Raw genomic sequence first — 13,911 nt, 5'->3', positions numbered from 1 at the left:
GAAGAGGCGACTCTGGGATGCTGGCCTTCAGGGCAGAGTGGCAAAGAAAAAGCCATATCTGAGACTGGCTAATAAAAGGAAAAGATTAATATGGGCAAAAGCACACAGGCATTGGACAGAGGAAGATTGGAAAAAAGTGTTATGGACAGACGAATCGAAGTTTAAGGTGTTTGGATCACACAGAAGAACATTTGTGAGACGCAGAACAACTGAAAAGATGCTGGAAGAGTGCCTGACGCCATCTGTCAAGCATGGTGGAGGTAATGTGATGGTCTGGGATTGCTTTGGTGCTGGTAAAGTGGGAGATTTGTACAAGGTAAAAGGGATTTTGAATAAGGAAGGCTATCGCTCCATTTTGCAACGCCATGCCATACCCTGTGGACAGCGCTTGATTGGAGCCAATTTCATCCTACAACAGGACAATGACCCAAAGCACACCTCCAAATTATGCAAGAACTATTTAGGGAAGAAGCAGGCAGCTGGTATTCTATCTGTAATGGAGTGGCCTGCACAGTCACCAGATCTCACCCCATAGAGCTGTTGTGGGAGCAGCTTGACCGTATGGTACGCAAGAAGTGCCCATCAAGCCAATCCAACTTGTGGGAGGGGCTTCTGGAAGCATGGGGTGAAATTTCTCCCGATTACCTCAGCAAATTAACAGCTAGAATGCCAAAGGTCTGCAATGCTGTAATTGCTGCAAATGGAGCATTCTTTGACGAAAGCAAAGTTTGAAGGAGAAAATTATTATTTGAAATAAAAATAATTATTTCTAACCTTGTCAATGTCTTGACTATATTTTCTAGTCATTTTGCAACTCATTTGATAAATATAAGTGTGAGTTTTCATGGAAAACACAAAATTGTCTGGGTGACCCCAAACTTTTGAACGGTAGTGTATGTTCAGAAGCAAGGACTAGGAGCGGAGGGAGCGGACGGAGCGGAGGCAGCGGCGGCGGCAGGAGCAGGTTATGTTATGAGTTATGTTTGTGCGTGTTATACTGTGTGATTACACTGAATCTAATCCTCCTACACTGTGTATTCGCTCAAAAAATGGCGGCACACAGTGTAGGAGGTTTGAACATTCAACCCCCTCCTTTCTCCTGGCACTAGCCAGGATAAAGGAGGGGGCATTGTGCGAGCACACTAGGGTGTGTGTGTCTACACCAAATTTGCAGCATAAAGCAATGAGGTTGCTTTACCACATTGCAATGCTGCAATTTTGGGAATTGCTCCCTTTAGTGACCAGTACATGGAAATGTTATACATTAGAATCTAATTTATAATATTTCCTGACTTGTGAATTTTTTTTTTTTAAATTATAGTTTAACTAAAAACTAAAAAATAAATCCTTTAAGGAGGCAGCACATCTTGCAGCTGCTAATAAGTGGTGGAAACGTCCGCCAGCAGCTCTGTAATGCCGCCCCCTCTGACACTCTGCAGTGTGCCGCCTGAAGTCAGAGGATCAACTCGCCTCATGGTAGGTGCGGCCCTGTCGCTAAAGTTGGCAGAAGTTGCCAAATATGTGTTCATGTGTATTTACACAGTGACATGCACAAGATGTAAAAAAAAAAATACCTAAATTTACAAGATAAAATGAGCCATCTTTGAGAACCGGTCCACCACCACCCAGACCGTATTGCATCCTGCAGAGGAAGGAAGGTCAGTGACAAAGTCTATTGCTATATGCTGCTAGGGAGCATTGGGCACAGGTAGAGGTTGGAGCAGACCGGCAGGCTTGGAGTGAGCAACTTTGTTGGAAGCACACACAGTGCAGGACGAGACAAAGGCCACAATATCTTTGCACAGTGTGGGCCACCATAAATGACGGGCAATCAGATCTCGGATCTTACGAGCACCCGCGTGCCCAGCCAGTTTGGAGCTGTACCCCCAGTGAAGGATTCTCCTCCTGTCTGCCAACCGCACAAAAGTCCTCCCTGGAGGGATGTCTCTAACTTGCAGAGGATTAGCAGAAATAATACAGGATGGATCAATGATACATTGCAGAGGCTCCACGGTGTCCTGGATAGGGCATCGGCCCTCACATTTTTGTTTGCGGGCCGGTAGTGGAGCACAAACTGGAACCGGGTGAAGAACAGCAACCACCTGGCTTGACGGGGGTTCAGCTGTTGAGCCGACTGGAGATATGTAAGGTTCTTGTGTTCAGTGTATATCAGGATGGGGTGGGCTGCGCCCTCTAGCAGATGTCGCCACTCCTCCAGAGCCAATTTAATGGCCAATAAATCCCAATCCCCAATAGAGTAATTGCGCTCTGCGAACAAAAAAAGTCTAGAGTTTTAGCCACATATCACTGCCTTTACTTTGAGGCCTCTCTGGAACAGAAGTGCACCTGCACCAACAGAGGAAGCATCCACCTCCAACGAGAACTGTCGAGAGATGTCAGGATGATGGAGGATTGAGGCTGAGGTAAAGGCATTTTTGAGGCTATTAACCCCTTCCCGACATTTGCCATATGAATACGTCATGGAAAGCTAGTGCTTCCCGCATTTTGCAGTATCCATACAACAAATGCTGGGCACCGGCTCAGAAGCTGAGCCAGTGCCATCATCGCCGGATGTCAGTGGCATCTTACAGCTGACATCTGGCTGTAATGGCGGGGACCGAAATTAGCTTCGATTCCCGCCATTAACCCCTTAAATGCAGCCCTCAAACGCGATCACTGCATTTAAGCTGTTTGCAGCTCATCGGAATCCCAGCAATGAAAATGCCAGGGTTCCGGTGGCTGCAATGGCAACAGGAGGCCTAATACTGGCCCAGCCTAGCACTGGTCTGCCTAGCACGGAAGCAGTTCAGGTCCCGCCAAGCCTGAACGGCTTCCGTAGCCGCCGGCAAGATGGTGCCAGCTCAGGAGCTGAGCCGACGTCATCAGCGGTGGATGTCAGCTGTATGTTACAGCTGACATCCACCTGTAATGGCAGGAACTGGAGCTAGCTCCGATCCCTGCCATTAACCCCTTTGATGCTGCAATCGCAAGCGATCGCTGCATCTTAGCAGTTGTTAGCAGATCGTCAGCCCTGACAGGCAATCAGGACTGGCGACTGCTGCTATGGCAATGACCCAATGGCCTCCTGCTCTGCCGTTATGGAAGCCGATTAGGCCCAGCCAGGAGGCGAAGCTTAATCGGCTTGCTGTCAGTGAATAACTGACAGATCTAATACATTGCACTACGTAGGTAGTGCACTGTACTAGAAAATTAAATCACAGTTGGACCTTCAAGTCCCATAGTGAAACTTGAAAAAAGTGTAATAAAAGTAAATAAAAGTAAAAAAAAAAAGTTTGAAAACATAATAAAAGTTTCAAGTAATAAAATAAAACACAATCGCCCCTTTTCCCTTACCAAGTCCCTTTATTATTGAAAAAAATAATAATAAACCATACGTATTTAGTATCGCCGCGACCGTAACGGCCTGAGCTACAAAAATATTATATTATTTATTGCACGCGGTGAACAGCGTAAAAAAAAAACCTAAAAAACGATACCAAAATTTCTGTTTTTTGGTCACTTTGCCCTACAAATATTGGAATAAAAAGTGATCAAAAATGGTACCTATAAAAACTATAGTTCGTCTTGCAAAAAACAAGCCCTCATACAGCTCTGTCGACAAAAAAGTTAAAAAGTTATGGTTCTCACAACTTGGCGACAGAAAAAATACATTCTTTTTACAAAAGTAATTTTATTGTGCAAAACGTTGTAAAACATAAAAAAGTCCTATAAATTAGGTATCGCCGGAATCGTACTGACCCGCAGAATAAAGTTAACATGTAATTTATAACGCATGGTGAACGCTGTATAAAAAAAAAAATACCAGAATTGTGTTTTTTGGGTTACCTGGCTTCCCAAATAATAGGATAAAAAGTGATCAAAAAGTCACATGTACCCCAAAATGGTACCAATAATAACTACAGCTCGTCCCGCAAAAAAACAGCCTTCATACCACTATGTTTATGAAAAAATAAAATTAGTTAAGGCTCCAATAAGTCAGGAAAGAAAAATATGTAATTGTGCGGATCAGAGGGGAACATTTTGTCTGTTTCAAGAGGCGATTTATCAAGGCCCTAAAATTAGGGAACCAGGAAGGGGAGGGCCCAAACATATCTGCTGGAAGCGACGGTGCCCGTATTATACTAGGACAACACTTTCCTAGCAAAATTCCCCAAACTGCAAAGGTGCGGAGTGTGGACCAAAAAGGGGATTAGAAAGGACACCATTTATCAGTGCGACACCGGCCTGTGCAGAAAGGATTGCTTCACAGCGTAACACACATATATGGACCATTTTATTGTTTTTTTTACCCCATTATTTTACCACCTGACTATGCCCCTGATATACACTGCCCAGCTTACATATGCCACCACATTATAAATGGAAACACCAGCAATACTCATACAAAACTACTACCAAGCAAAATCCACCCTCCAAAAGCCAAATGGCGCTCCCTCCCCTCTGAACCCTACATTGCCATACATATTGGGCATGACATATTTGCCACTGAATTGACATATCTGGGGAAAAATTGTAATTTTTAATTTGCACCATCCGCAGCGCATTCATTTATGAAAAAGACCTGTAGGGTGAAAATGCTCACTACACCCCTTAATAAATGCCTTGTGGGGTGTAGTTTCCAAAATAGGGTCACTTCTCAGGGTTTTTTTTATTATTTCCAATCTGAGCCCTGCAATTGTGAACCAATACTTTGTAAATCGCCAAATTAGGCTTCAATTTGACATGGTACTCTTTCACTCCTGAGCCCTGTCAAATATCCAGGCAAAAGATTAGGGTCACATGTAGGGTGTTTCTAAAACCGGGAAACACTGCATAATAATTAGAGAGCTGTCTTGTTATGGTGGCACAAGCTAGGCACCACATATTGGCATATCTATGGAAAAAAATCCCATTTTCACTCTGCAATATCAAGTGCACACAAGTGCATTTCTACAAAACACCTTTGGGGTTAACATGCTCACTACACACCTACGTGAAGCATTGAGGGGTGTAGTTTCCAAAATGTGGTCACTTCTGGGGGGTTTCCACTGTTTTGGTCCCACAGGCACCCAGAAACCAATCCGGCAAAATCTGCCCTCCAAAAGCCAAATTCCGCTCCTTCTCTTCTGAGCCCTACCATGTGCCCAAACAGCAGTTTATGACCACATATGGGGTATTGCCGTACTCTGGAGAAATTGCTTTACAAATGCTGGGTTCTTTTTTTCCTTTATTTGTTGAGAAAATGAAAAATTTTGAGCTAAAGCTTTGTCTTATTGAAGAAAAGGGATTGTTTTTATTTTCACTGCCCAATTCTAATAAATTCTATGAAACACATGTGGGGTCAAAATGCTCACTACACCCCTAGATGAATTCCTCAAGGGGTGTAGTTTCCTAAATGGAGTCACTTTTTGGGCGTTTTCATATTTTTGTCCCCTCAGGTGATTTGCAAATGTGACATGGCCTCCGCAAACCATTCCTTCTAAATTTGAGCTCCAAAAGCCAAATGGCGCTCTAACCCTCCTAAGCCCGGCCGTGTGTCCAAACACTAGTTTATGACCACATAGGGGATATTGTTTTACTCGAGAGAAATTGCTTTACAAATTTTGCAGTGCTTTTTCTCCATTAGTCCTTGTGGAAATGAGAAAAAAATCGCTAAACCTGCATTTTCTTTGAAAAAATTTAATTTTAATTTTCACAGCCTAATTCCAAAAATTTCTGTCAAAAACCTGTGCGGTCAAAATGCTCACTATACCTTGAGGTGCGTAGTTTCCCAAAATGGGGTCACTTTTGGGGGATTTCCACTGTTTTGGCACCGCAAGTTCCCTTCAAACCTGACATGGTGCATAAAATATATTCTCATAAAAATAAGGCCCCAAAATCCTCTAGATGCTACTTTGCATCTGAGGCCGGTGCTTCAGTCCAGTAGGGCCACATGTGGGTATTTTCCTAAAACTGCAGAACCTGTGCAATATTTTCTAAAACTGCAGAACCTGTGCAATAACTATTGAGTTGCATTTCTCTGGTAAAACTTTCTGTGTTACAAAAAAAATGGATTAAAATTCATTTCTGAAAAAAAAATATGAAATTTGTAAATTTCACCTCTACATTGCTTTAATTCCTGTGAAACGTCTAAAGGGTTAAGAAACTTTCTAAATGCTGTTTTGAATACTTTGAGGGATGAAGTTTTTAAAATGGGGTGACTTATTGGGGGTTTCTAATATATGAGGACGTCAAAGCCACTACACAACTAAACTGACCCCAGTAAAAATAGCCTTTTGAAATTTTCTTGAAAATGTGAGAAATTGCTGCTAAAGTTTTAAGCCTTGTAACGTCCTAGAAAAATAAAAGAATGTTTAAAAAACGATGCCAATCTAAAGAAGACATATGGGGGATTTAATTAGCAACAATTTTGTGTGGTATAACCTGCTGTCTTACAAGCAGATACATTTAAATTGAGAAAAATTATAATTTTTGAAATTTTTAGCTAAATTTTGGTGTTTTTCACAATTAAATACTGAACGTATCGAGCAAATTTTGCCAGTAACATCAAGTCCAATGTGTCACGAGATAACAATCTCAGAATCGCATAGAATCGAATAGAAATGTACTTTCTCAGGATCCATCTTGAGACCTTGATCCGAGATGATGTAACCCAGGAAGGGCAGAGAGTTCTTGTCAAAGACACACTTCTCCAGCTTGGCATACAGACTATTCTCCCTTAATCACAGTAGAACTTGACGAACATGCCTCCGATGAGTCGTCGATCTGGAGAGAAAATCAGAATATTATCGAGATATACCACAACACAGACATAGAGAAGATCTCTGAAGATATCATTGACGAATTCCTGGAAGACCGCGGGAGCGATACACAGACCGAAGGGCATCACCAGGTATTCGTAGTGTCCATCCCAAGTGTTAAACGCCGTCTTCAACTCATTACCTTGGGGATTCGGATCAAATTGTAAGCCCCACGCAAGTCTAGTTTAGAGAAGATCTTGGCTCCTCGTATGCGTTCAAATAGTTTGGAAATTAGTGGCAACGGATATTTGTTCTTGACAGTGACTTGATTAAGACCACGGTAGTCAATGCAAGGCCGAAAAGATCCATCATTTTTCTTGACAAAGAAAAACCCGCCCCCAGCCGGGGAAGAGGATTTTTGTATGAAACCCCTCTCCAGATTCTCCTTGATATAGGCCGACATAGACTGAGTCACTGGCAAGGAGAGAGGGTATACCCGACCACGGGGAGGGGACGCATTTGAAACCAGTTCAATGGGGCAGTTATAAGTCCAGTGTGGAGGAAGCGTCTCAGCTGCCTTCTTGCTGAAGACATCCGCAAACTGAGAGAAATTAGGTGGTAATCCTGCCAATGACTGAGGCAGAGGAGGCTGGACAGGATGGATCTGTAACAGACAGCAGCTGTGACATTTGGAGCCCCATTGGAGAACTTCTCCGGAATTCCAGTCTAGGACTCGGGCATGTAGTCAGAGTCAAGGCAGGCCCAGTAGGAAAGGATTGACAGCTTTAGCGGCTTGGTTTTAGAAACGATCAGGTTGGGCAGAGGCAGTCCATTCACAGAGGCAACAGCCAAAGACGTCTCCAGAGGGACTGTGGGCAAATGGAGAAGATTCACTAGGTCTTTTTGGATGAAGTTTGCTTCGGACCCTGAGTCCAGATATGCAGAGACCCGGTGCGTCTTTTCACCAGACACTATGGTCACGGAAATGGATAGTTTCGAGGAGAACTTTCTATCTAGCGCTGTTCCACCTGGGGTTGTCCCTCCAACCTATCCTAGGCATTGAAGTTTCTTTTGCTTCTGAGGGCACAAACGCACAACATGGCCTCCAAGGCCGCAATACATACAAAGTCCTGAAGTGCGTCTGCGGTGTTTCTCCTGGGCAGACAGTTTGAGCCAGTCCTTCTGCTTTCCTCTTCTCTCTTCTGGTGGGACAAATGGTGAGGACAACAGGGATTGCTGGAAGATAGGAGCCAGCTTAGGGAATCTTCTCTCCCTACGAACCTCTTGGGATCGCTCCCGGATCCTTATTTCAATCCAGGTGGCTAGAAGTATGAGGTCTTCCAGGGTAGGTGGCAGATCATGAGCGGCAAGCTCATCTTTAATTTTAGGAGACAGTCCCTTCCAGAATTTAGCCACCAAGGCCTCGTTGTTCCAGGACAGCTCTGCTGCCAGGGTGCAGCGTACTCGCCGATGGAGGTGACCCCCAGCCGATGTGTAATGGCGTTTACCGCCTTGAGGAATTGGTCCTGTCGTAATTGGCAGACTAGCATATCCGCCTGAATGGCTTGTGATGTCGTCACAGTCTTGGATTGACCAGCGGTGTTGATAGCCTGAGCGGACTGACACGATCTGTGGGTATGTGGACCCACTGGGCCATACCGCCAAAGCGGTATAGGGACCGGCCAAACAGTGTACCAAGTCAATGTCTATATAGTCCAAGCACATGGGTACCTGTAGCAGTTCAGACAGTAGTAACGGCTAGGCTCAGATGGGACCTTGGCAGCAGACACTAGTCGTGGTGTAACGCAGCAGTCGTAACTGATGGCACAACACGACTCCAACTTTCTAAGGCACAAGAACAACGGTAGCACGGGATACAGGTAGCAGGTACGGGAACGCTGGGAACAGGATAACACTAAGGGACCATTTGCCAGACTAACACGAGTAAACATAACAACCCTCAGGCAATGAGTGAAAGGGCAGAGCCCTTTTTATAGTCCAGGGTGATCATGGGTTAATTGATGATTATTTTCATGTGCGCACGCTGGCCCTTTAAGTCCGGGCACTAGTGCGCGCGCACACCCTACAGGACACAGCAGAACGGAGCGGAAGTGAGCGCTAGCGTCTCTTGTGACGGAGATGCGGGCCAGCACTCACAGATCCATGGCTGGGGCTGTCGGGGGGTGAATAATTCGGACGGTCCACGGCCGTGGACGCTACAGTTTTTCATATGAGTATCTAAGTGACTTTGAAGTGTTACACAAAAACAAAATTTTCGTTACAATAGTTATTAAAAATGTAATAATTTTGACATATCCCTTGGTATTGTTGTCGATTTCTATGCTAATGAATGAGCGTATAAAAATACAGAAATAACAGTGCTCCAACATAGTCGTTTTAGAGAAGATTTTAATGATAAGAGCCTAAAATTAGTGAACCCATTTCTCGTTGTTACATGTTTTTTCCTCATGCCGAGACATAGTGAATGGATTTGCTTTCATGGTGGTAGCAATGTGGGAGGTCATGCTCTCATAGAGCGCCCATTTTTCCATAGGAAGTCTAGCAGATTAAAAACCATAGCTGATTAGCTTAATTACATAGTTTATGGTAAATACTTGGAGATTATAAAGAAATCACAAAATACAGAAAAGAAGGAAGGTAAAAGACAGTTCAGTGTTCCACTTGTGTCCCATGTGTAACCTAATAAAACAAACAAGACTAAAGAAAACTGCAGTAGCTTACGATATCTTTCCTCCTGTGGGTGTATCTTCTAGAACTTATTGTAAGGTACTATCAATGACTAGATATAACGTGTGCAGACTTATCTGACATTAGAATATAATCTCATCTAGAAGCCTTCAAAAACATTAATGATGGTGTATTCATGTGTAATATTTATGCAAATTCTACAGTTTCACTGTTGTCGGGGTTGTGGAACAAAAAGTTAACAAGCAGCCAGCATTTCCTTGTGATCTTGTTAAAGGAGTTCTGCAGGTTAATTAGAAGTGCACTATGACATCATATATATGAGGGTGAGAGGGGTTGAAGCAACAAGTTACTCCTGCAACACTTACTACTAAGCTGGTCAAAGGCCTAAAGATTATTGGAACATTTTTTTTTTTTTCTGCTATGATCTGAACAACTTTAGGATTCTATTACGAAGCTAAAATGACTGCTTTTCATGCATTTCAACTATCAATCTGGCCCTCCATCAGATGTAGGTTAGTATCTGCCTACTGAAATTATTGTGAATGGCTGTACTTTATGTGTTATGTATAGGTTCTATATGTCTTCTTGAAGTAGGGCCACTGCTGCTGTGATCACAAGACAAGCTGCACGGTGGCTCAGTGGTTAGCACTGTTGTCTTGCAGTGCTGGGGTCCTGGGTTTGAATATAACCAACATCAAGGTTTGTCTTTCTCCTGGTGTTTATGTGGATTTCCCCTGGGTACTCCGGTTTTCTCCCACACTCCAAAAACAAACTAAATACACTAGCTATGAAGTTCCTTATACAAACACACAGACAAATTATAACTCCCTGTTTTAGTAAGATATACAATTATAGCTGCATCTATCTCTCTCACTATCTATTTAGCAAGGAGAAAGTAAAGGGCTACAGTAATTCTAGTCTCCCCCATAATAAAATTAAGTATTCTCGTGTTTTATTTCTAGATCAGAAACTTGAATCTGAGTGGTTTTAAGAGATTTTTGTTAAGTGGATCACTGGAGTTTTGCTTTAACCCCTTCCCGACATGTGCCGTATATATACGGCGCAATCGGGAAGGGCTTCCCGCAAAGTGCAGTACCATTACGTCGCGGTGATAGTGCGGGCTCAGAAGCTGAGCCTGCACCATCACCTCCGGGTGACAGCTGTATGTTACAGCTGGCACCCTGAGGTATCGGCCAGGACTGGAGCTAGCATCCGATCCGGCCAATTAACCCCTCAGATGCTGCGTTCAATAGAGATCACAGCATGTGAGAAGTTTTTAGACACCGGCATCCCAGCAACGTGATCGCTGGGTTGCCGGTGGCTACAAAGGCGATCGGAGGCCTAATTTTTACCTCCGGTCTGCCAGCAACGGAAGCCTCCTATGCCCCGCTTGGCGGCGGGGCCTAAAAGGCTTCAAGTACCATCGGCAAGATGGCGCCGGCTCAGCTTCCGGCTCAGAAGTTGAGCCGACATCATCAGCAATGGGTGTCCGCTGTATGTTACAACGGACACCCTGATGTATCGGCAGGAACCGGAGCTATCTCCGACTCCTGCCATTAACCCCTTTGATGCAGCGATCCAATGCGATCGCTGCATCAAAGTGGTTTGTAACAAATCGGCAGACTGCCATGCGATGGCAAGGCTGGCGACTGCTACTATGGCAACAGGAGGCCTAACAATGGCCTCCTGTCTGCCATTACGGAAGCCGATTAGGCCCCGACCGGAGCCGCAATGTATTAGAACATCAATCCAACAGTTGGACCTTCAAGTCCCCTAGTAGGACTAAAGAAAAGTGTAAAAATAAAAGTTATAAAAAATAAAATAAAAGTTTCAAGTAATAACATAAAACACGATCGCCCTATTTCCCTTATCAAGTCATTTATTATTGTAAAAAAATAATAAAACCATACATATTTGGTATCGCCGCATCCGTAATGACCTGAACTATAAAATTATTATGTTAGTTGTCCCTCGCAGTGAACGCCGGAAAAAACAACCTAAAAAATAATGCCAAAGTTGCTTTTTTTTTTGGTCACTTTGTCTTACAAAAATGTAAATAAAAAGTGATCAAAAAGTCGCATGTATCCAAAAATTGTACCTATAAAAACTATTACTCGTCTTGCAAAAAAAAGCCATCAGACAGCTCCGTCGACGAAAAAATTCAAAAGTTATGGCTCTTACAACTTGGCGACAGAAAAAATACATTATTTTTACAAAAGTAATTTTATTGTGCAAAAAGTTGTAAAACATAAAAAAAGTTCTATAAATTAGGTATCGCTGGAATCGTACTGACCCGCAGAATGAAGGTAACATGTCATTTATAACGCATGGTGAATGCTGTATAAAAAAACTTTAAAAACTATGGCAGAATTGCTGTTTTTTGATTACCTTGCCTCCCAAAAAAAGGATAACAAGTGATCAAAAAGTTGCAATAGTACCAATAATAACTACAGCTCGTCCCGCAAAAAAACAGCCCTCATACCACTACGTCTATGAAAAAATGTAATAAGTTAAGGCTCCAATAAGTCAGGAAAGAAAAATATGCAGTTGTGCCGGCCCGAGGGGAACATTTCTTCTGTTTCAAGAGGCGAATTATCAAGGCACTAAAATTAGGGAACCAGGAAGGGGAGGGCCCAAACATATCTGCTAGAAGCGACGGTGCCCGTATTATACCAGGGCAACACTTCCCAGCAAAATTCCTCAAACTGCAAAGGTGCAGAGTGTGGACCAAGTGGGAGATAAGTAAGGACACCATTTATCAGTGCGACACCGGCCTGTGCAGAAATTATTGTGTCACAGCGTAACACACATCTATGGATCATTTTATTGTGTACCCCATTATTATACCACCTGACTATGCCCCTGATGTGCTCTGCCCGGCTTACATGTGCCCCCACATTATAAACTGAAACACCAGTAAAACTCCAAACAAAACTACTACCAAGTAAAATCCACGCTCCAAAAGCTAAATGGTGCTCCTTCCCTTCTGAGCCCTACAGCGTGCCCAAACAGCTGTTTACTTCCACATATATGGCATCGCCATACCTGGGATAACCCTTATAACAATTTTTGGGGTGTGTGTCTCCAGTGGCATAAGCTGGGCACGACATATTTCCCACTGAAATGTCACATCTAGGGAAAAAATTACATTTTTACACTGCACCATCCGCAGCGCAATCATTTATGGAAAAGACCTGTTGGTGAAAATGCTCACTACACCCCTTACTAAATGCCTTGAGGTGTGTAGTTTCCAAAAAGGGGTCACTTCTCAGCAGTGTCTTTTATTATTTCCCATCTTAGCCTCAGCAATTGTGAACCAATACTGTGTAAGTTGCCAAATTAGGCCTCAATTTCTAATGGTACTCTCTCACTCCTGGGCCCTGTCGATAGTCCAGGCAAAAGATTAAGGCCACATGTAGGGTGTTTCTAAAACCGGGAAACACAGCATAATAATTAGAGAGCTGTCTAGTTATGATGGCACAAGCTGGGCACCACATATTGGCATATCTATGGAAAAAATAAAATTTTCACTCTGCAACATCGAGTGCACACTAATTTCTGCAAAACACCTGTGGAGTCAAAATGCTCACTACACCCCTAGGTGAATACCTTGAGGGGTGTAGTTTCCAAAATGGGGTCACTTGTGGGATGCTTTCCACTCTTTTAGTCCCACAGGGGCTTTGCAAATGCGACATAGCAACCAGAAACCAATCCAGCAAAATCTGTACTCCAAAAGCCAAATGGCACTCTTCCCTCTTTGAGCCCTGCCGTGTGCCCAAACAGCAGTTATGACCACATATCGGGTATTGCCGTACTCAGGAGAAATTGCTTTCCAAACATTGTGGTTCCTTTTTTCTTTTATTTATTGAGAAAATGAAAACTTTTGAGCTAAAGCTACGTCTTATTGAAGAAAAAGTATTTTTTTTATTTTCACTGCCCAATCCTAATAAAATCTATGAAACATCTGTGGGGTCAAAATGCTCACTACACCCCTAGGTGAATACCTTGAGGGGTGTAGTTTCCAAAATGGGGTCACTTGTGGGGGGTTTTCACTGTTTTAGTCCCACAAGGGCTTTGCAAATGCGACATAGCAACAAGAAACCAATCCAGCAAAATCTGTACTCCAAAAGCCAAATGGCACTCCTTCCCTTCTGAGCCCTACTGTGTGCCCAAACAGCAGTTTATGACCACATATCGGGTATTGCCGTACTCAGGAGAAGTTGCTTTACAAATTTTGTGGTTCTTTCTTTCTTTTATTTATTGAGAAAATGAACAATTTTGAGCTAAAGCTACGTTTTATTGAAGAAAAATGATTTTTTAAATTTTCACTGCCCAATCCTAATAAAATCTATAAAACCCCTGTGGGGTCAAAATGCTCACTGCACCCGTAGATGAATTCCTCAAGGGGTGTAGTTTCAAAAATGGGGTCACTTGTGGGAGGTTTCCACTGTTTTGTCCCCTC

This window comes from Rhinoderma darwinii, chromosome 2 (genome assembly GCF_050947455.1).
Source record: "Rhinoderma darwinii isolate aRhiDar2 chromosome 2, aRhiDar2.hap1, whole genome shotgun sequence".
Taxonomy (NCBI): Eukaryota; Metazoa; Chordata; class Amphibia; order Anura; family Rhinodermatidae; genus Rhinoderma; species Rhinoderma darwinii.
Note: the sequence above shows the minus strand (reverse complement) of the source record.